Raw genomic sequence first — 18,870 nt, forward strand, 5'->3', positions numbered from 1 at the left:
TGGCAATTCTGTTTCAGTGGTTGGCTGCAGAACCTCCCACCAGCTAATTCTCACAGACTTCACTTCCTAGTCCTTGGGGCAGTCACCAGCCTGGCCAGCCCACACATGCTGCAAGTAGCCACCCTAGAAATATTATCAAGAGATTATCATGGAAATAAAGCCAGACCACAAGAGAAGGGAGGCTCCTCCACTCCCTCAGAGGCAGCCCTCTAAAGTGGATTGTGGCAAGCCTCCAGTGCAGTCCAGTTGCTGGGCAGCATTTGCTGCAGCGAAGTCGCTCTCCATCTCCTTTGGTAAAAAGCAGAGCAGATGGAAATTTCCTGTAGGCTGGTCTTGGCCCAGAGAGCACTGTTTGGACGATCCTCCTCCAGGAATAAGAGCAATCCATTCATTGCAACAAGCTGACTGGCCCTACTGTCTCTTACAAGGCAGCTCGGCCCAATCGCTGCAGTCGGTGATAAAGCACAGCGCAATGCGAGCACATTTCATCGCCTGTGCCCGGCCAGGAACTAAGCCATGAGGGAAAATATGGCCATGTCACGCTAAGCAAAGAAACACATGAGTAACTCTGGCAAGCACCTAAGATAAGGCTTTTCTGAATGACTAAAGGTAATGTTATATTGATGTTATGATAAATTATTACCTACGGACACAGAGTAAGCAGACAGCAGCAGAAGCTGTGCAACCATACTCTTCAGAGTGGCAGCTGAATGCTCTTCTCTTAAAAACACTGGAATATTCTATAAGAATAAAAAGAAATCCTTTACACAATTAAAAATATTATAAATCTGTTGTGTCCTAAAAGTTTCCAAATTTTAATTACAATGAAAGAAACATTTCAATATATGTAACCACCATGGACTTTTTACAAGACTCAAAGGAGCTCTCTCTTTGGTGTTCTCTTGCCTGTCCATCATAGCTAAAACACTTTGGAGCTCAAAGCAGAACTCTGTCCTGACTTCTGTTCCCTTTGCAATCACTGTTGTACATATCTTATTTGCTATGTACAGGCTGCTAAGACTGCCTTTCCAAACTCCATTCAAACATGAGTCAAGGTGCTGGTCACTGATGTAGCTTTTCTGGTTGTTCCAGCTACAACAAAATGAGTCTGCCAGCTTTTCCTGAAGAAATTAAAACATTGGAACAGGATGAAATAGTCCTTTAAGGCAAAGACAAAAGGTGGTCACTATGAATTTATGATATTTTACTATTTATCTGATAGTGGAAGAGGAAAGCTAGGAAAGGGAAGGGGAATGTTCTGTATTATGTTTAGGACAGAGGAATCACTGTTGAGCTCTGCCTAAAGGTTTCTCACAGGGCTTTGCAAAATGCAGTGCCACCTATCACATGAAGAAAAGGCACACTCAATCATCACATGCAGCCAGTGTTGCAGCTTCATTTTCTGCAGAGCTTCCCTACAGAAAAGCTCCTGGGTGAGCAAACTTTCCCTGGAAAGGCTCCTCAATGGTCCTCTCCAGCAAGTAGAGTAAATGGGGAATATTCAGTAGGTATTTGCTGTTCAAATGCTGTTCATGCATTATATCAGCAGCGACAGAGAGTGTACAGGCCTTGTCTGGATGAAAAGTTAGGGCTCTCTTCAAAGGCTCTCCAAGCAGCCTAAAGCATATTTAAACCAACCCAAGAGTGCACGGGAACAGAAGAGGAACTCTTTCTTATCCTTTTGTACTCATGCTTTCTCTCACACTAAGCGCATGAGTAGAGTCAAAGGCAGGATGGCTGAATTAACTCAGAAAAAAGCTGTCCAAAAAAGCTGAGCAATCAGTCCTCAAAAAATTAATGATAAAAGACTTTGAATAAAGCCAATTTGTAATGGAATGTAAGAAGGGAAGTCCCTAAAGAGAAAAACTGTCTACCAGCTCTGCAGCAGGTTTTGCTGCCCCATGCAGTTTACCATGGCAAGACGCCAACTTGGCAAGACTCGCTCTTCTCCAAGGAGCCTGGCAGAGATCCAGCCACACTCACAGGTCTCATTGCTGCTGCCAAGCTCAAGGGGCAACTGAAGACCCTCTTCTGTGAATCTGCAGATCTGGTTATGACTGGGGATATTTGTGTTTCAAAATGCTCTTAACCAAGTCAAGGTCCCTCTGTGTTTATACAGTGACTGAACAGGCGAAACAGAATACTTAACCCAGCTACAGAAATGAGCCACAGATTGTTAATTATATGGCTATTTGCACTTTGACTGGAAGAGGAAGTAAGCTGGTTATAACTACTTTGGGCTTTACTCCTGCAACTGCATTGAAACCACATTTATGACAGCTGAAACTATGCAATTTATATAAATGTAGGCGCTTCCTGTTTTTGAAACAAGTCGTGGTCTGCTTGCCCTTACCTCACAGTAACATCACTGGAACCAGAACGTATTAAATGTGCTACGTTTTACTGACTTTATGATCTTATTTTTCTAATTATTTTTAAATGTGTAAATAAAATACATATTTTGGACTACTGCTGCCAAGCATATCTATTCCTAGGACCTGGCTGTGCTTTTTAGGCATTAGGAAACATATGTTTTTCACGTGTGAGACTGAAATGCCCAGCTACCACCAGGGCATGCTCAGTCCCTGGTGACGTGGTCATGGTCACTCAGATGAGGAGGCAGGTGCATCACACTCCCCCAGCAGGCAGGCTGCACTCTGAACTACACATGCAGGCAGACCTAACCTTTTCCATTCAATATGCAGTATTTCAAGTAATTCGTAATAGCGGCAATAGTGAAAACTTTATTATTTTGTACAGTGTAGTGTTCATTCTTCATTGTGGCTAGTATGTGTTCAATTTTACAGACAGTGAGTAATCACAGTCATACTAGCATAAATTGAAGAAAATCACAATTTGACTAGAAGATAATTTTGCAAATATTATTTAAAAACCCTAATAGGCAGGAGCATGTTTCCTGTCCTTTTCTCTCATTTTGCTTATTTATGTGAACTGGAACTCACAAACCAAACTTCTGCAATGAGTACAATTATGTACCATCAGCACTCTTGCTTTTCCAGTACAGTTATTTTCCTACAAGATTACAGAAGGAAGACTGATCCTACTGTTCAACCAGAAAGCAAATGGATGTCCAGTAATTCCTGATGATAAAATGTGGCAATTCTTACCAAAAAATCCACACACCCCCCCATTTAATTTACAGTGCATTCCTCCAAATTTAGTTCGGAACATACTATTTGAAAGTCAGGTATCCCTCCAAATCCAAGACAGTTACAGTCAAGATAGCCAAAATCCTCAAAAGACAGAAGGGACAGCATTTCTACAGCATTCTGTTTTGCTCTCCAAGACCACAACCTCATATTTCAGTCCATTAGATCCCATCCTTTAGGCTTAAGAACTCACCAGCTTCACAGTGCTAACCGAGGGAACAATTACAGAACTTAGTCTCATGTTGTAAGAAGACTAAATAAAAGTTCAGTTTAAAAGTACTTGTGCAAAAACCTTCAACTTGAAGAAATACTAAAGCTAAAATTTTACCTGATTGATTTCTGTCCACTTTAAAAGTAAACACAATATACAGTCAAGCAGCTATTTCTTAAAAACACTTCCCTTGGTTGCCTTCTCAACGAAGACATGGTTTTGAAAGCAATTTACAACTACAAGAGGCAGGTCCTGCCTTCCTCTCTCTTCCAGGCCATCTTCAGCAGAGACATTTGTCCAACTCTGATGTTAGGAAGTTCAAAGAGGTCAAGAGCCAGCCAAGTGACTCAACCAAAAATGCATCGAGCTGTCCTCTGGTTTGGCTCCCTGAGCCAGCTCAGCCCAGAGCTGTGGTTCAGTGGCACTGGCACAAAGGAGAGGGGGCAATACCTCAGCACAGAGGGTGCAAGCCACACTTCTGGAAGCTTTCAGACCAATGCTAGCTGCCATGATGTCACATTTGCGGAATCTCCACAAAAACTGGCCGTGTGTTCAGCCCCTAAGCTCCAAACAAGAGAGGACACATAAAAATCCAATTCATGATGTCCCTCTAGAGCTGCCCAGACTGAAGAGACTCACTGAGCTACAAAGTCTCCACTCATCTTCTGATTTTTTTTTTTTTGACTGAAGCCTACTGTTTCTACACAGAAACACTCAAGTCCAGATCTTCAAAAACTTATTTCCCAAAGTAATGTGAGCATTTCTAATAAGGAGAAGAAAAAAAGGACTTAATGAAGGCAACCCAGATTAGCTAAATGACACATCGTAGTGCAACAATTCTGCTGTTAAAGACCATGCAGATGTTAGGATGGAGGCAAAGAAAGCCTTTCTTTAGCTACAGCACAGCTGCTGCTAACAACTTCAAAAAGACTTGGCACAGGATTTCAGCCACAAAACTTTCCCCTCACTTCATTTCATGAACGTCATCTGTAGCCTCAGTGAGCTGCACCAAGGACAAAACCAACACATGGGGAGTTTGCAACATCTTATCGGCAGTGGGGCAGCTTTTTGCACCGGCAGTATTCACATGCACATTCAGTAAACTTGTCTGTACATCTCCATTCCTCCTCAGCACAACAATCCCTCAAAAGCAATGATATCCCACACTGCTGTCCTCCTATTTGTTCTTCCGTTATCTTCTAAGTTAAAGAAGACAAACAAGCTACTACATAATTAAGAAATATTACAGCTTAAAAAACAGCTGTAATCAACATATCATTTCCTTTACTTTTTAAGGAATTAGAAAGTACTATCAACTTTCATACACTAAACTACTCTAAATAGACACCCTGACCACAAAGCTGAAAATATCATAGCTTACAACTACCCTGAATGCACACGGTTAATGCCAATCTTGTATTTTGCATGTAATATACATAGCACACAAAAAGTATATATTCACTGTCTAAATTCAAAGTCCAGCTTTCCCCTTCAAATATGTCAAAGAATCACAACCAGTTATGGCTGTAATACATAGTACATAGGAAGTAGTACATAGGAAGAACTTGCATTGGTTTTATAGTATTTAACAGTAAAGCACACAGAACCGAACTGGATCTGCATTACATTTGTGATTTCCTTTCAGTGATGACAGCATTAAGATACATACCTGAGACCTTTAAGATTCATGTATGTATATGGCATAAAATTAAAACATTTGTGACACATGGGAACAAAATCTTGGAAAAACTATTTTTAATGTCTCCCTTTTTTCTTCTCTTATTATTCATATGTCAACTTGTTGACTCTAAGACATTCTTAGACATCTAGCATAAACTGCTTTGTCATCTACAATATTTTTCCCACATCTGGAAATCTACAAAGAATCAGTCCAAATGAGAAAACAGCAATAGGAGCAACTAAAACTCTATTAATACTTAAACTTTGTAAGTAAAACAGACTAGGCAAAATGGAAATTAGAAATAGAAACAGAAAGAGAAATGCACTGGAAGAGGATTTTTTTTAAGACCTGCTCAACTGCTTTACTACCAAGAACTTGATACAAAGCTGGAAGACTACAACTTTAAAGACTATTAGTAATATTGATTAAAAACAGTGAAGAAAACTCATTAAACCAAAGGTAAAGCTTGAAATACTAGAAACATTAACCACATTATTACTGTATTCATAAAAACAAGACATTTTGACATGACCGACTTTAATAATAGTAAAAAAAATAAAGAATATGGGCTCTAACCCCCTGACTCTACTGATCTTATAAAACACCATCTACTTTTCAGAATTAGCAACAGACTCATGAAATTGAACCAATTTGTTCAACAGATGTTTCAGCTGACTCAAGAGAAATTTTACTTTTCTATTGTAGAAACAGAGTGAGCTGAGTAAAATTCCACTCTTATTAGCAGCATTTGAAGTATATTAGCTCATAATTAGCTGCCATTTCCATTCCTTCTTTCTTTGACAGAACAGAAAACATTTTCCACACCGGATTAGACATGACGCTGAAATAAAGTAGGCACATTGATAAAAACAAGTCACCCTCCTTGTCTCCCCCCCTCCCGTTTTATGGGACATGCAGGAATGGCAGAGTTTGTATTTTCCTTGGCATTCCTGTCCCACATGAGCTGATAATCTCCCTGGTGTGGCTGTGCCAGTGTGCTGCCCTGCAGGCCCACAACACCCCTGCTGTTCCAGTCCCGTGCTTTCCTCCAGCGGGCTCTGCCAGCGCCGAGATCCTTTCGTAATGGCTGCTATTGCATCAGTCTAATTGCAACATAACTCTCAATACTCTAGATAAAGGAAATAATTTCATTTTTAACTTCTGCTCATAAAATACAGATTGTTTCTCTGCCACCCCCACTGCCTTTTTCTGTTTATTTTCAAAGATTTAAAGAAAGACTTGCACGCTGCACAGCAGTAGTCAAACAAAAATACCTCATGTTTTCTTAGAAAGCAGCACTTAGAAATATTGCTCAACACCTAAAGCATTAGTGCAGCCTTTCACAGAGCTGTATGCAGTAGATCCCCTGTGAGCAGGCTGGAAGGGGAATGTACATTCTTACTCTGTGTATTTAATATAATATTCAGCCATTATAAAACCTTCACAGTTTTTTACTCTCTCTCTTCCCTGCGATGGAGAGAAATAGCTTATCTGGCAAACACGCTCACTATGTTTCTAGGCATTGAAAACACACTCTTGGTTATTTCATAAAACCTGATTTAATGGTTTTCTTGCATTCAGGTTAGCTAAGTTGAAACAATATTTAGCTTAACCATGCCTTGGCCAAAAAATTCTCTGTTATCTACTGATTACAACAGCATTGTAGCTAGCTATGGACATCACACTGGGAAAATACAAACCCCATGACTGAGGAAATGCAGATGAAATTCTGACTCCAAGCCATTTTGATAGTGGGCATTACAAGCACTACTTAATATCTGATACAATAACCAGGCACAAGAGTCATGTGCCTGCAATGAATGATGAATTTACATGTCATTTTAATTTTATGTACATATATTATCTCAGTTGACAGCTTCAAAAAATGCTGTGCTTCTTGTACCCAAATCATCTTGCACGATACGAAATGTCTACACTAAAATTAATCTGGATGCAAGCACTCATAGGAGGAAATATCAGAAGCTAAGTCTCCGAAAACCTAAACTTTGCCTTTGTTTGCTTTTGTGGCATGGTACACGTCGCAGTCATGTCATACCATGTCCACAGCACCTCTGTGCTGCTCAAAAACGTACAAAATTACCACTAATCAAAACAATAATCTGTTTAACTCTTGGCATTTGGAGTATGGTCCTATACCTGATTTACTGCACACTACTCAAACTTTTTTTTGGAAGACAGAACAAGTGATTTCTTTGTGAATTCAATGGTGCAGCTGAGTGCTCCATCAACATAATGGTTAGTCCTACCCTGACCCTGTTACTCCTAGCCTAGAATAACAGAGTTATTCCCAGCTTCCTAACTAAAGCACTGACAGCTTTAAGGTCAAAATGATTCTCCAGTTCTGAAGACAACTTTGTCTCCAGTTTGGCATAACTCAGACCTGATTTTTTCACAGCACTTGGCATTACGTTGTGCTTTATATAGCACCTCCAAACCTCAGCCCCCACTGCCTCACCCCCAGCCACCAGTGGTCAGTACTTTTCCAAGCAAGATCCCAAGATCTCAAGTCATCCACAAGACACAGTGAGCAAAGACATAAGAAAAGCCAGGACTGAGCAGCTTACCTAGCATCACCTAGGAAGTCTGCAGCACAGCCAGGAAGGGAGTCCCACTCGCCAGGGCAGCATGCAGCTGCACAGAGCACCAGAATGGCTCCTGCCTTCTGCAATCCCCTGCCTTATCCACCACACACGTCCTGACTTCTGCTGGAAGTGAGGCAGGGTACTCCAGAGAACAGCCTTCTCCAATGCATCAACCAGATTCATTCCCAGAGCAAGTCCATCCTGTGCATGAAACCGAGCAGGAGTCCTGCAGGAAAAAAAACCCAGCACATCAGCATGTGACTTAATACCATTAAATTGAGGGGCTTCCTCACAAGGGGCCAAAAAAAGAGATTTGCTAAGATAAGTTCAGTTTTGACAATCCTTGACTTGAACACTGCCACACTGGAAAAATGTTTGTATTCACCACTTCTAGAAATAAGAAACTGAGACATCAGACATTGTTACACTGGCACTTACAAAAAAACCAGCAGTTGGTTTGAAATCTTCAGATGAACCATGCAGCTTTTGTGGGAAAGTAATATCAAACTGGTTGCAAATGTGAAATCATTCTCTGCGTGGAAATTAGCCATAGGTGATGACTGAAAACATCCTCAAAGAGCTTCTAATGAAATCAAAGAGTGTTTACTTAACATTCAAGATCTCTGGACCTTCCAAAACAAACTTCTCTACCTGTTTTCCTCAAGTCATATCCTCTGGCCCATGCTGATTGAAGCCCTGGTCCTTCTTCATTCCTATCTTCAGCACCCCTGCCAAGTCTCTCCTTACCCTGCTCCCCAAGGATTTTCATCTCTCCCAGCTCAGTCACTTCCAGGCTTGGCTAGCAGTGCCACACTCTCCCTTCTCCCTTCATTTCCCCAATATTAACTCTCACTCTCCCACCCCGTCTGCCTCCTCTGTTCACAGTCTACAGCATTTTGGGGCCAGGACTGCACCGGGACCACTGACCACACATGTCAATGTCCCACGGGTTTGCTTCTGGCTCTCAGGCACCAGGGTACAAACCCAGCTTCCCTCTCCTCTTTCAGGTCACACAGCTCTCATATGCCAAAGACGCTGCGTGAGAGCTGTCATTTCTTTAAAAAGTTAAAGTTTGTTTCGATCTGAGAATTTTGCGGTGCTGACAAAGACAAAGCTGTGAGTCGCAACCGGCTCTTCTTCCCCAGTGCCCTTCACCAGCGCTTCCCACACTCCAACTCCTAGTTTCTGTTTCAAAGGGAGGGACATGGAGCATTTCCAAAAAAAGACTAGTTTTTATTGTTTTGTTTGTTTGTGGTTTTTTTTTTAAATCTACAATGAGAAACAACTTTTTCCACACATGCTCACAGAGAGCAAAATTATTTTGGCAGCAAAAAAAAAAAAATTAAGCTGGCAGCAACTGCCTAGCTCCAAAGACTAACAAAGTAAAGTTATAAAAAACTCCAAGGAACATCCTATCCTAAAACATCCAAGGAACTGGGAAGTACCAGGCAGCCTTCCTTACTGCAATTTCTGGCACTCTCTTTTCAGCTTAACTCATTCAGCTCGCTCCAACAAGAACTGTGCCAATCTTACCACCTGAGTGGTCAAGCTGAGCAGCAGCAGCTGCGGGTGGACGGTGCTGGGGTGAACCCCATGCCATGCAAGCTGCCTTTGCCTTCACCACCAGTTTTGTTGCATGCCTACAGCAATAGAGCAAACAGCATCATCAGTGCGCGGCACATCCAGCATTTCTTCAGATGTTTTCATCCTGGAGGTACCAATGACTGCCTGAAAAGCTACAGCTGCTCAAAAAGTACTTCCAGGCCAGGAAGACCTGAAGTAAAATGGGTTAGCTTCAGTCCCGATTAAAGTCCCACACAGCTAATAGAGATAATTTAAGCAAAACCATTTTACTTTGCATTTGCAGTAAATCAGGAGCAGCCCTGTATAAGTTACAAAAGGGAAGGATAACTTCACACAGTGCTATTGCTTGTGATCACCTGCCCCTGCCTGGAGTGGAAATAGCCTTCTTAAATGAAATATTGGGAAGCTTCTTCTTTTCCTTTTTTCTATTTAGCTATTTAGCTATTTAGTTAGTTTCTCAGCATGAAAAACAAATGCAGCATGTTGTCAATACACAAAGGAAAGAATACATATAAAACAAAAAGGAAAACCTCTCAAAACAGATAACAGTCTTTTAGAGCAAAGTCCAACTTACAGATTTTTATATTGAGCTCATAAGAGCAAACAGGGCAGCAATTTCCCGATGGCTCTTGTAAATATTCTATACAAATAAGGTGCAGAAAAGGAGACCAGGAAAAGAAAAACATTCACATGCTCACAGACAGATGCTAATTATGACATGGATTAAATGCAATATGACATTTATTTTTAAGAATAATAAGAAATAATTATTTCCAAGGCATTATTAGCCATTCCTGTGAGATCATATTTAGTCTAGAGACATTTGATGCACCTAATTCTTAACAACTATGGCAAAAGAAGTATGGGACCCCACATGCACACTCCTAGGACAATTATGTTAATTCTTATGAAAATAAACTGAGAAGCTTCAACCTCAATATTTAAAACAAAATGAGCATTGAAAGCTCACTACCATTTTCCAAAATTACTAATAAATAATTTTATCATATTTTAAATTCAATTTAGCAATGAAACTGGCTATCAAGCATCCATATTAGCTATATGTACTTTTTTTAAAGTCAGAATAATTATCTGATCACTAGTTACAGTTCAGATGAAAAATATAATTAGGTTGAATGAAACTTCAGTACTTCAATGTACAATCATGGAAACTACACAAAACTTCTTGCTTAAAAAACAAGAGCAGAATTTCATGCACTATTTCATTTGGCAGAGTATAACACATTTGCTGTCAGCAAAGGACTTTTTTCAGTGAAGAAAAAGGAAAGTATCTGAATTCATACAGCACTGCCCAAGTGATTAGAAGTATCAGTCACTGCTAGTTGTCTCTCAACTCTAAGCAACTGCAATGGATTTTGTTCCTACAGACCACTATACTGTGTTTCTAAAAACACTTCCGAAACCCAGCAGACCTCCAAAAAGCTATGTGTTTGTTTAACATAAACTAACCTAATTATTTTGTCATCAAAATCAATATTTATGGACTAAAACACTACTTCAAGTAGGAAAGCTTTAATGTAAAACAAATCATAAAACACTGATAATGGATATGCTTGAAAAGGCTCTAGGATTGCACATATTTATATAAGATTTGTGAATGTATAAACACTTGGTTAAATATGTCAGGAAAAAGGTGAGGCTCAGTGCAGTGAACTAAACATCTGAAGACTAAGCTTCTTTAGAACAGTGGATTCCTACAAGGACTTAAGACAGCTGGCTGAAGTATATCAAATATCTTCTTTAACAGCAAAGACTCATCCAAGTCCATAAATTCATTGTTCCTATTTATTCTATTTTTAAAGTAGTTTCCATCATTTTTGAAATGCAAATTATTCCATGAAAACTTTCAACAGCTATTTTTATTGCTAATACAATTATCACAAAGGCACACTACAATGCAAACAGTGTGCTTGCTATGATCAACAACACTGGCATTATTTGGTGAGGGGTTCTTCTGTATATGAATAAAACAAATTCTGTCATAAATTCTGTTAGGGAAGCTGGTCTTTAAATCATCATAAGAAAAATAATTTCCTACAATACTAGAACTTTCAATCATCAGAAATCCCCAAATCATGATGATTCCTTTTCAATCTCAAGAAGTTTCTCAAAGAATTCTATAATCCTACATAACTATAAAATCCTATGTACTAGCACCAACACAAAAACTACTTCATGCATTGCTCAACATGTATAGTGTAGTTTATTCTTTCGTTTCAATCTGTTCAAATAACATGACACAATGAGTTCAGTATAAAACATTATGCAAATTAACAGATTCCCAACATTAAGGTTACTGCTCCACAATACACTGCACACAGCTGCTCACAGCTTGCCTTCACACTGAAAAGTAGATTAAAATGGAATAATGAACTTCTACCTGTATTCCACTGATTTTACTGACTTGGAGCATATTATTAAAAAAAAAAAAAAAGTTAGTTACAAATAGTGACAACAGCACCTACAGCTTCCAGCTGCTGTGGCACTGCATCCCTTAGTTTTGTGCCTCACTGTCATATGAAACAAAGCCCTTGCCTTGGTGCTCTGGTTAGAGGAATAAAGGGGTGGAGTTTCTAGCACTGTCTAATTCCATATCATCATGTCATGGCGGGGACAAGGTTCCAGCAGGAGGAAGCTGAGGCTGGAAGCAGAACGCTGGGAGGGCGTGTGCAGCTCCCAGGGCCAGCTCGGCTGCCCTTGTCCCTCTCTGCCAGCAGCAGGCCCTTCCCCGTTCCTCCAAACCGCAGCATTTCTGGCTTGGTGCTGAAAGACAGCACCAGCCAGCCCCAGAAAAAAGAAAATGGAGCCCACTGGAGCCACATGGAGGCCAAGCCCCATCCATGGCAGCCACAGTAGCCGCTGGAGCTGTGGTTGGAGCCCGAGATGCAGCCAGAACCACCGAGCACCACAGTCCCACTCCCACAGTCAGGCCAAGAGGAAGGGTCCCCTAAGCTGTTTCAAGGCCCTGTCACACCCCACCAGGTTTAGTCTGTTTTTCCACTGTTTTCCAGCTGGGAGGGAAGTAGAGCCAGGAGCATCCCTGCCATGCTGCCTTTGTTTTCCCATCCACCACATGGCTCAGCATGGGGCCAGTTGCCATTCTGCCTTTGGCTGGGAAACCACACTAGGTTCTGTCTTCAGGAAGTGTTTTGGTTTGTCCAGTGGTAAATCCTCTTTTGTGAGTAAAACACTCACTTTATTACATTCCTTTATTAACATTGCTGTGGTTATTGAAATTTTCCAGTAAATTGTGATTCCATTGTATAATCTCTCCTAGTGTTTCCTCCACTACCAGAAGGGAGGGGAGGAAAGGGGGCAGCTTGAGTGGCTTTAATTTTCCCCCTGGGTTTTGAACTAGCACACTCAGAAACCAAGTCAAGCACAATGAGCACCCACAACACCAGCCCTCCACTGTTAACCCACCATTACAAGCCCAAGGTAATTCAGTCTCAGTCAAATATTCTTCAAAAGTCAAATGACTTTTCCATTCTTTAGCAAATATTGAGGGAAGCACCAGATGCAAAGGGGCAACGTGTCATAGCTTTGTTGACATCAGGTCACATCCCCCACAGACTTTCTCTTGGGATCTGCAGCAACTTCCAGCACCTCAAGCACTGTTCTGCCTGACTAAAGCTTGGTTATGTCATGAGCACTTCTTTAAGACCACCATTTAAGCTCACCTCACTTCATGTACTCTACAAGAGAATTTGTTTTCCTTAGTCTGTGAATAACAGTGCCAAAAGAGCTACAGAGCAAACAGTAAAAAGGTATATAGCAGTATGTAATCCACATGCTGTCTACTAAAATAAATCTACTTATAGTCTGTTGTTTTCAAAACAATGCACCTGAGTCTCAGATTTGTGAATACTGGAAGTCATATACTTAGGTGTGATTTAACTTATTTTATAGTAAATCAGAGTTATAAAAGCAAAATTAAGTACCAGCACAGATACAAGGATATCTTGCATAGAAAGTTAACAAAAAGCCCTTAGAATAAATGCATATACACCTGTAGTATTCTCTGGCCACTGAGGTGGCTCTTAGGATATATCTCAAAGCGAAGATGACTCTTGGCACGCATTTGGCTTTGGTACTGTACCAAAGCAAACCTTGCAAAGTTATCTCTTATTTCTGGCTTGCAGCAGAAATACACTGTGACCCTTTATTTTTGTGAGAAAATCCCCATTTCTGCTACAGGGCTTTATGACTATTAGAAAGCTCTGCTTTAGTTTTCACCAAAGTAATTTTCAGAAATTCAAAACTACATTACATAATTCATACATTTGCCAGAGACACAAGAAAATTATCCACAGAAAAAGAGCAGAGAATAAAAAATAGGAGAACTGAGAAATATTATTGCTTCTAAACATGTAAAAATCCATGTTATGCATAGGTTCCTTAAAAAATAATGAACACTAAACTCTATTAACCTCTATTATACTGTTTATGCCTAATTTGCGAAATTCTTTGAATAAAATGTCTTTTTTTACAATACCTTGCTATGCCAACAGTGTGCTTAGCTCCAGAAACTGTAGGTTCTAAGCCTCAAATCCATGACGAGAAGGAGCAGAGAATATTTTCTTACAGATACTGTGTGTGAAATGTGAGTGTGGTGCCTCACTGCTTGACAGCTCTGATTTAATACAGTGATTTCCCCTCTACTGTCTGGGCTACATTTGTAAAACTTAATAATCTCCTTTTTGGTATATCTTTGGAACCCACAAATCATTCCTCTCATGGAAACCACCCCAAACACCATCACATTATTCTGGCAAGAAATGCTCAAAGTGTGCTGTCACACCAGAGTACTGAGCCAACCTAACAGTTCACTATTAAAAAGTTCCCTGCATTCATCCTATGCTGCTCAGTTTATCCTGCAATGCCAAACCGTCTCAGTCACTTGTTGATACTTCTCCCTTTGCAGAGACAGATTAACTCTTGCTAGCCCAAAGACCAGGAATCAGGCATGTTCACTGCCAGCTAAGTACATTTGATTAAGCTATACCAGCCCTCTGAAATCTGATTACTATTGTCAGCTCCTGTCTCTTTCCAACTGAGTTTGAAGAATCTCTGAATACTCCAAACAGCAGTTTCCAAGCTGCAATGCATGGCTGATAGCCTCAATAACTGCTCTGTAATTAATCTGGCAAAACTATACCATACACCAGCATCATAAATGCCTAAATTTCACAAAGTGAGAGCAGTAGCCAGTAAGATAATTTAGTTAGGAGAAAACATCCTCAAAAACTTAGGAAAGCACTTAGCAACAAAGCTGGCCTGTCCCAGGTCCCCATACAAGAACTGAAGAAAGCCCCCAGTATATCAACCTGCCCCACTCATGGTTTCAGTGGCACTTCTCTCACCTTCAGCCAGTGTGGTGGATACACTTCAAACTCCACAGTGCAGCAGTTTCAGAACTTTTTGTAAGTTTTTCAGCAAAGAGGGAAGAAAAATCAACACTAACTTCAGTATTTTGGTTCAAATTGCGCTGCCTGATTTTGCTTTTTATTTCTTGCCAAGCATAGGTTTTTTTCCCCCCTTTAAGCCAAGTCACCACCAACTCACTATGAAACCCATGGAGACAGCTTCTCTATCACAATCTGGTTTTAATGTGAAATGGTTTTAATACTTACCTCCAGTGACAGTTACAACATAGAAACAGAGAATTATTATATATTAATCCTATGCATTCCCAAGTCACAAAAGAACATAGAGCATTTAAATACACATTTCAAATTAGAGAAATCTACTTAATTTACTAAGAATAATACTATGTATAAACATTTATATAGATTACATTATATATAAAAATATAAAGTTGAACATTATATAAAACAAAATTGAACATTATCTATAAAAATATAAAACAAACACAACATATATATTTAATTTCTAATGTCTAAAAAAGCTGTCCCAAAAGTGCTACTTAATTCTTCTAAAAATCAAGCCAGTCCCAGTGTTATGACTAAATTTGGTGACTCATCTTTGGTTCCAGGATTTTTCTGCAGATAGCCCCAGAAATAAAAAAACCTGCTGTTGTTTCTGCTCAACACAATTGGAGTTAAGTTGCATCTCTCTCTCAACAAAGAGAGAAAATATTTTATTTGTTTCAAGTGTTCATTAAGTGCAAGTGGGATCAAGTGAAAAAGCTGCTACACCTACAGCTCAGTGCAACTGCAGTCCCCAGCTTTCACCAAGGAATGTTCCCATGCAAGGCAGGGTGCAAAGAAATTCTGACTACACATAAATTAAAGGAGGTAAAGAGAGCTTCACACTTTGCTGCAAGGATCGGTCACGCTCACTGCACCTATTCAGAGCACCCTGAACACCCCCATGCCACCTTTCTGTCATCCTCTATTTCACAGACTACTGACCCACCTTATCCACTCCTTCAGTCACATGAGCACCACTCCTCCCTTCAGCCCCTTTTGGGGAAGCTAAGGGCCATTAACATGCCTGCTACCTGACTGGTTTCTAACCAGGCAGGCCAGTTTTACTGCTACCTTAATGACTGCAAAGAGACAACTGCATTTTCCTGTTTTCTGAGTAGCCACTCCAGGAGGGGACATGTGGAAACGCTGGTGCACATGCGGGTCCATGGCCCTGCACCCTCCCAGCTCTTGCATCACATTGGTGGCTGACACCCCTGCACATGCACAGGGCAGCTGAGCATGCAAACCAACCACCTTTAGATGCAAATGATTTTTTTTTCTTTAAAAAGTGGCCAGCTGGCATGCCTAACTCTATTTCTCCTCTTGCATGACAGCAGGACAGATTCCCATTTCTATCAACAGACTGCAAAAGGTTTTGTAAACCATCCCTTGGTAACACCACGGCTTCCTGCATCACATTTCTTCTAGTTCCTCTTTCACCTCACTTCCCATACCCCTCAAATCCTCATTCCCATCTCTCTTCCTCCTGGGCACGGCACAGGTCTAGCAGAGGGCCAGCTCTGGGAGCTGCACTAGGAGGATGGGCAGAGGCAGTTTGGGATATTACACTGGAAGGTGTTAATGGCCACCATCAAATGGTTCTTTCATCTCCAGGCAATTCCAGAGCTGGGCCTGCTAACCAGATGCAAGGGGCTCCCTCTTCCCCTCATGTCTTCCTTCTGCATCCCAGACAAACAGAAGTGCCATCAACTTGAGTCCAAGGCTCTATAAACCAATTAGAGGTTTATTTTGATCTTAAAAAGAAGAAAAGGACAGTTTTGCCTTTATAGATGTCAGAAGGAGTTTGCAAACCAACAGTGCAACTCTGGAAGAGACTCTTGTAACAACTCCTGTCTGCTTAAGGGGTGGCTGAAAATATGCAATTTGATTGCTGAAATTTAACAACATTTGAAATCCTCAGAAGTTCTTACCACAATCATATGTATAAAAAAGAATTTCTAAAAGCTTCAAAAACTAGATGAAAAGCATGTAAGATTGGTTAGGTGCCTTCTACTAATTAGTACTGCTTTTATTATACAGGGCAAGAAAATGACAGTTTTTTTCCTAAACTGGCAGTGAACAGCCAATTCAATAAGCTGCGTTTTTGTTTTCTGTGACAGGGCAGTGGAAAAATCTCTTTCATTTATTAGGTCTGCAGAGACCAAAACTGGCTGGGTGTCAAACCTGCTTTATAAAAGCCCAGATCCATTCAGCCATGTGTAGATTCCATAATTCTTTATGACCTGTTCTCAGTATCAGCTTCACAAAAGATGAAACTTTCGTGTCTTCCAGCGAGTGTTAGTGCAACCCTTTATAAAACGAAGCAAAACCTGAACTGACAGTTCAAAACAGAAAGGAAAAAAGCCCACCTTAATGGCACTGCCAAATTAAATTAGTTTTAGATAATTTTTTTCCAGATGAGCTTTGCATAAAGATATAAAATGACGTCCCTTATAATGGTAGATAAGCAAGCTGCATAAATATGTAAATTTTAATAGCTCATTGCTCCATGCCCCACTGCATGCACCTATGCTTAAGTGACAGTTTCATCACCTCACTAGTGATTGCAGAGTATCCAGAATTTGTCATGGGGACAGACAGGGCAAGGCCTTAAGCTGAGAGGTTTGATGGCAAACTGAGATAGTAACACAAACTTTTTTTTTAGGAGGATGGGGCTTTCAAGACAGAAGAAAAGTAGGAGGGTGGAATGACTGACTGGCTTTTAACTACAAGAATAGCTAGATGGCTTGGATAAACTGAATAAAATGTGCTGCCCTGTTAAAAACTACCTCTCACATCAAATCAGGTGCACACTCTATTATATCCAGGGAAAAGTATTAAATTTCATTTATCAGTAAACACACCCAGTATCACATTCTTACATTTTTTACAGCAGAAGCCTATGAATAAAGCACTCATAACACTTTATAATCTCACACTGTGAAACTGAAATAACTAATTAATAATTTTATTCAAGTGAAATATTCTTGGCTGTGCTAGGATTCCTCTGTATCTGTCTATACTGACAGCATTTGCTTGAATTGTCCCATTGTTTCGGCAATGCATTTTTTTATCTATTGCATTCTTTAAGGTAAAAAACTACAAGCTAACTCACAAATGTTTCCCACATTATTAAGTACTGTAAATAATCATTTTACCATTAAACCAAGGAATTCTTGTGAAACATGCAATATGCTTCACATATGCTAGAAGCCTAGTGTCTCATTCCATACCCAGTTTGTAATCTTGCATCTGACACATATGTAAACATTAGTAGTCTTAACAACACCTTTCCATGCAAGCTACACGTATTTATCAAGACAGATAAAGAGGCACACATGCACATGATTTTCTTCAAAGTTAAATAAAATCTGCAGGGTCTTTAGGTCACCGGAAAATACGTGTGATTTTTATCACCACCACATAAACAGCCTGCTTTTTAATAGTCCTCTCTTCAGTATGCAGCCTGCAGATCACAGCAGCACAGGGACTCTGAACTTCAGTTTCGCTTTCACAAGAGCACAGGGAATGTTACACAGCACCATTTCTCAAACAGGGAAGGGAATCTGCGCTCCTCACACACAGATTTGCCACAATTCAAACTTCTGTCATAATCTGCTGATGGTTTTAGGGTAAGGAGTGAAAATTTTAGAAGTAAACAGACACAGCATTCATGAATACAACATGGAAACAATTTAGAACTGTTTTAGGAATAGGATGCTCTAATCTGGCTCATTTAACATTTTAGAAATCTGCTGCAAAACATTAAAACTCTAACCTCATCTTTGTTCCTCGTTTGAAGCAGAACAGCTTTGTGATGCCTCTAAAAATAGGGAGGGAGCAGTGGGGGATGGGAAGGGGACTGCATAAGAGGATAAGTGGGAGAATTGATACACCACACTGGCAGTAATTTTAAAAAGACTAGGGACCAGTATTCTTAATACTATGGCTTTCCTAACAAAGTCAAGCACTTTCTCAATTACCAAATAAAAAAGGTCATCCTGTACTTTTTATTTTGTACATGCACACGCGAAAGAAAAAAGGAAAAGTTTTGTTTCATCTATTACCAAAACCATCATTCTGCAGTCAACACTTTTAATGAAATACAGGCCAAAGGATTAGTCAGAACAGATCCATGGAAAACAAAGGAAATCTGTATGAAAATACA

At 40.1% G+C, this 18,870-nt stretch overlaps 1 protein-coding gene across 4 annotated transcripts in view; it reads right to left on the reverse strand.

Moving 5' to 3' along the window:
* Nucleotides 1-18,870, reverse strand: part of NCOA2 (nuclear receptor coactivator 2) — a 188,310-nt gene that overhangs the window by 111,077 nt on the left and 58,363 nt on the right. For 2 of the 4 annotated variants that reach the window (XM_063170140.1, XM_063170133.1), the window contains exon 3: nt 7,648-7,891. The exons of the other annotated variants lie outside the window; for them this stretch is intronic. The gene's annotated coding sequence lies outside the window, so the exon portion shown is untranslated. The remainder of the gene's footprint in view (nt 1-7,647; nt 7,892-18,870) is intronic. 4 annotated transcript variants of the gene reach the window in all.

This window comes from Melospiza melodia, chromosome 1 (genome assembly GCF_035770615.1).
Source record: "Melospiza melodia melodia isolate bMelMel2 chromosome 1, bMelMel2.pri, whole genome shotgun sequence".
In the NCBI taxonomy this organism is placed as follows: Eukaryota; Metazoa; Chordata; class Aves; order Passeriformes; family Passerellidae; genus Melospiza; species Melospiza melodia.